Consider the following 6,000-nt stretch of genomic DNA (forward strand, 5'->3'; position numbering starts at 1 on the left):
ATCCCGGACTCAATCACAAAATAGTTCCGTAAGCAGTTCCGAAATGATTCCCAAGTATTGGAGATATGATTATCAAACCAAATTTGAAATTACCCGTAAATAATACCGAAGTATGGTCCCGAAGTGTTTCTCGAAACAGTCACGAAGTAATTCCTGAAAATAGTCCCTTTTTATCTCAAAGCTACAAGATTTGAAAATAAATTTCGACGGTGCCACAGAGAAAGGTGAGTGCCGCTGCCTACTTTTTAAAAATTGCTAAGGCCCTGTTTTCATGTGCGAGTTAAAGCTGCAGTTAAAGTGAAACTTAGTTTATTCATGCCAACTTGGTCGTTTACAAAAAAATGTACTGCTTATATCAGCTTAAGCTCGAAGTAGGATTTTAAAACCCTACGTAGCTTAAGCTCGTACTCAAAACCTGAGCCTTGGACATCGATCTATACAAGACATATATCGAATGTAATAGGTCTATATCAAATACAGCAATAGCGATTTATAAAAAGGCTCCAAGGGAAGCAAAACTGTTTGACCACGATCTATATATCGCCCACATAGATGAAAACAGCGACCAAAAGATTCCATTTTGCAAAGACAAAAAAACTGATTGGCTTCCCCATATGCGCTAATGTAATTTTTATTTTTAACCCAGCCCTCTTTGAGTGAGCAGTGGAAGTTATATTTATTGGAGTATACAGATCATTAGCGGCCGCGTTGTGATGGTAGCATGCTCCGCCTTCCACACCGAAGATCCTGGGTTCACTCCCCGGGCAAAGCAATGTCAAAATTTTTAAACGAGGTTTTTTCAATTAGAAGAAAATTTTTTTTAGCGGGGTCGCCCCTCGGCAGTGTTTGGCAAGCCCTCCGAGTGTATGCGATGATGCGATTCCTCAGTGGAACTTCATCTGCCATGAAGACTGCGTTCGGAGTCGGCATTAAACAAGTAGGTCCCGTCCGCCAATTTGTAGGAAAAATTAAAAGGAGCACGACGCGAATTGGAAGAGAAGCTCGGTCTTAAATGTCTTCGGAGGTTATCGCGCCTTCCATTTATTTTTTATTTATTATACAGATCATAAGATATTGAATTGATTAAATTTTCGACATATTGATCAAGGTTTCAATATAGCAAATATCATTGGCTCAAGTTACGAGATTCAGTGCTGTAACGATTCAAGTACAACTATTCCAAGGGGGATGGATGGTCCTGCCCACTTTCATCAAGTTGCTTACAGCTCGACTTGTATGACCTATATACTCGACATCATCGGTGTAGGTCAATATACAGTTAAAACGATTAACGAATGTGTATAAAGTAAATATTTCCAGGGGAGTGGACCCTTTTTTAGACAAAAATATATACTTTCAAACTATTGGCAAAGTCTGTTCCAAAACATTCTCTATAAAGCGATTCACTTCGTTTTGTAACGTCGTCGCGCCAAGTTCGTTCTTCCCCACAACTCAACCGCGTGCTATAAAGGACACTATTCATGTGGTTGAGAATAAAATGGCGGATAGTACGGGAATCGAAATGACAAAAAATTAAATTACGCATAAAGTATTAAAAACCATGAAAGCAACATTTGAAAAACTGAAAAATTTATCGTACTTGGAGTAAACCATTAAATCGGAATGCATCTAAATATATAGTAGCCTCAATTACCAGAAACCTACGCACATGGTTCTGGCCTTAGTGTATTACCTGTGTGTTGGTACAGAAATCTAAAGACATCAAACTTCTGAAAGATTTCACAAAATAAGAATTAGTTATGGCGTTATAGCTTCTAAGTAAGCCGGGCCAAGGTAGTCCTTCAATTAAATAAATGAATGGAAGCAACTTAAAACTACAAACAAACAAACAAATATAAAGCGATTCAGTATCGCTCACTGAAAAATTTCGCATATCGCCAGCTAACGAGGGCATCATGCTGTGAGCGAGAGAGCTTGAATACGCGCATTAGAAAAGCGAATTTTACAGCGATACCGGCCGTTCTACAGGCAGCGGGAGTGCTCCCGGACTGTTCAAGATTTCAAAAAAAACATGCTCCACTTTAACATTGCATGACCTAGGATGAGGGCGGTCTCATGCCTACAAAATAGAAGAGTGCATTTCAAATGATAGAAAGAAACAAAACCAGAGACAATTGACAATTTTATTTTTTCAGCAGTTTCCTCACTTAAGTATTTTAGTTTCCTTAACACAAGGAACTACTCTGTAGTTCATCTCCTGATTGCTTATAAATAGCGCTCTATTCCTGCCCATCAAGCGGTGCAGATGAGGACGTTCAGTCTCGCATAAACAAAGCAAGAATGGCTTTTGGGCAACTGGAAAACGTGTGGAGGTCCAGTCAAATATCTTTAAAAACAAAGCTTCGACTGTTTAATACGAATGTTATATCAGTACTGTTTTATGCTTGCGAGACGTGGAAAAGCTCAACTTTAATTCAGAAACGTCTACAAGTTTTTATTAATAAATGTCTGCGCCGAATCCTGAAAATTCGATGGCCGGAAAGAATTTCAAATAACGACTTATGGTCTAGAACAAATCAACCTAAGACTGTCACAGAAATAACCAAGCGTAAATGGTCGTGGATTGGTCACACTCACAGAAGACCTCCAGTAAATATATCCAGACAAGCATTGCGATGGAATCCACAAGGAAGCCGACAAGCTGGTGCACCTGCGAAAACTTGGCGCAGAACGGTGGATAAAGAACTCGAAGGCGCATGATAGACGTGGTATGACATCACAAGAACTGCACCTAACAGAATAAGATTTAAGTCGGTGGTCGAGGCCCTATGCTCCAATAGGAGTTGAGGAAGATGATGATGATGATGAAGGAAACCCTTGAGATTTTTTCTAACGTACCTTTGCGCTCATGTACCAACACAAGTTAGATGCTTTATCGCCCACCATATTTTATTGAACTAAAAATTAAATTTCAAGGAAAGATAGGTCATGATATTTGGAAACATATATGTATGTATGTACGTATGTAAACAACAACTGCTTTGCCTTTATTAATTGCATTGCTAAAACCTTCACAAGTTTTGTCCGTAATAATGTTACGGTATTAAATATGGAACACGCGAATTCTATTTTTAAACATTTCCGTGTTCTTTGTTCTGTTTTATCAGATTTGGCTCAGCGGTAATGTGAAATGTCTTTATTAGCATGAAAAAAAAGTATATGAAAAATATAACAATAATTGCAGGTACGTCAAAAATGCGTCTGAGAATTTTTAAAATGTTTAGAAAAATTACTTCTTAAAAACAATTTTGGGGTCTTAGATCGAAGGGGCGAAGGGTTTTGTTATATTACGCTTTGAGCTAACACATACGTGCTTGTACACCAGTAAACAAATTTAGAGATTAATCGATTAGTCAAGAGTTCCCGTTTTTCGAAGTTAGCCTGCAAAACATAGATATTGGCCTGCAAAGTTCGAAATCCGACACATCTCATTTATTGTGTTTCTTCTTTTCTTATTTTTTATGTTCGACAATCAAATAAAAAAAAAAGTTGGCGCATCTCGTAATATGATACAGTTGTTCCAATGCGTTCTAATACGCTAACTTAATTTAAATGCACCATCAGAATTGGCCTTACGGGTCGTGGCCCTAACATCAAAAAGCCGAAGAAATCACTGACAATCGATCGTTTTTGAGGTTAAGCCCGAACCGGGACCTATTTAGAAATACAAACATAAGATAGGCGTTCGATTAAAAAGTGTTAATAAACTCTAATCAAGAAAGACTTTTATAGTGTTCGTTGTTATGCTGGGTCAGCTATAATCAGTAAGTATATTGAAGTGTATACTTTCAGGCGCCAGTGCCAAAGTGGCTTTCCAATGTAAAGAATATAGCCAATTTTACTTAATACAATACTAGCTATTGCTCCTACTTCGTTTGCGTAGACATTTATTTTCTAAACGTTTATTTTCGCATTGAATTAGGGATTGGGTTGTCTGAAGAAACTATTTTTGTGTTCACCATTGCAAATTACAAAGGAATTTTCAAAGGAATTTACAAAGGAAATTTCAACAGTATTGCCATTTTAGCTTTTTCAAGCAGATTTAGCTTTTTTTCCATTTAGCTTGAAAAGTTGCGATCGCTTCCCAAGGCAGTCGGTTCTATGTACCGGAGCGTATTGGGATTTTTGACGACCAAGAACTGTCATTTCAGTGTAACCCCATTAAATTTGTTGCGTCCCTCCCACAAAATGTCATCCTCCCAGCAGCTCCTTGCGGCGGGACTGCTCCATATTCTCTTGCTACGGGAAGGTATCGAACCCAATCCGGGTCCGTCTCCTGACTTCGGTCCTGAAAAATGGTTTTGCTGCGTCTGCCGGAAAAGAATATTTTTAGGACGGTCATACTGTTGTCAGTGTGTCTCGTGCAAGGGATGGTTGCATCGGACAGGTTGTTCTGGGCTTGATCCCAAAACCCGTCGTCCACGTAACTTTTATAAATCTTTTGTGCTGTACCCCTCCACTACCTACTAGCAGCCCCGCTGCTCAGCAAGCCAAAACAAGTACCCTCTGCTGCTCGCGCCCCAAAGCGCCTCCAACTCATACGGCCGCGCCAGTAGGGTCAGTCCCTAGCGCCAGTCCTAGGGTCACAACAGCAGTTGCGTCGTAGCCTTTCACAACCCAGGCGTAGTCACCCGTCACTTACTTCCAGAGCGACGACGTCTCCCCCGTTGCACTTCGATTTCATGATTATTTTAGGCGATTTCAATACCCATCTCGATCTATGGCATTCAAAATTACAGACAGACAGTAGGGGTGAGATGTTGGCGGATCAAATAGAAGAAACGACGTTCTGCACAATAAACGGCGACGCCCCTACACGTATGGTAGGAAGCTGTCACAGTTCGCCGGATATATCAATAGTGAACACAGAACTCGTAAACTGCGTTAACTGGCAGCCGTTGGTGACATTGGCTTCCGACCACCTGCCTTTACTCATTTCGCTCGAGCGTACCGCCGACTTCATCGTCACACAAAAACGCACTTTTATAAACTTTAAAAAAGGAAATGGGACGAATACAAATCCTATACAGACAACTGCTTCGCTGCCCTCGCTATCGCTCGCCAAGGAACTGTAAAATCCCTTTCGAATCCGTCCAAGCAACACGACAAAATTTCCATCGCCTTTGGCGATAAAGTGCTTTCGGATGGTAAAAAATGCACGAGTTCTTTTTGCTGACAATATATAATGCATTCTACAGTTCAAAAAGTTAGACGGAGGGCCAACAGCGCGCCTCCAATTACCATCACCGCCAAAGAGGTTGGGGATGCCATCGGTCATGCTAAACCATCCAAAGCAGTGGGCCCAGACGACATAGCCATTCCGATGCTTAAAATCCTAGGGAAAGATGGTTTCAAACATTTAGCGCATGTCTTAAACCTGTCTCTTTCCACCTTTGTCATTCCCGAAAAATGGAAAATGGCCAAGGTGGTCCCGCTACTAAAGCCTGGGAAACCAGCTAACATAGGAGTGTCATATTGCCCGATATCTCTCCTATCGCCAGTAGCCAAGACGCTGGAAGCCATTTTGCTCCCCTACTTCAAAGCAAATATTGCAGCTAGCCTGTCTTCAGCATGGCTTTAGAAAACTCCATAGCACCACCACCGCGCTAAATGCCATTAGCACCCAGATAAATTGCGGTATAAATCAAAACCCCCACCATAGAACAGTACTCGTTGCTCTAGACCTATCAAAAGCTTTTGATGCGATCAACCATGGCACGTTACTGCAAGAACTGGAAGAGTTTACCCTTCCTCCAAGTCTTAAAAGGTGGACCGCAAATTATCTGGGTGGTCGGCAGGCATCGGTGCAATTCAGAAACGAAACATCAAAACCAAGAAGAATTAAACAAGGGTGCCACAGGGTGATGTCCTATCCTCAGTTTTGTTTAACTTCTACATACCTTCGCCACCAGAAGGAGTTACTATCGTTTCCTACGCCGATGACTGCACAATAATGGCCACAGGCCCGGGTCCACAGAT

This window comes from Eurosta solidaginis, chromosome 5 (genome assembly GCF_040869045.1).
Source record: "Eurosta solidaginis isolate ZX-2024a chromosome 5, ASM4086904v1, whole genome shotgun sequence".
Lineage (NCBI taxonomy): Eukaryota > Metazoa > Arthropoda > Insecta > Diptera > Tephritidae > Eurosta > Eurosta solidaginis.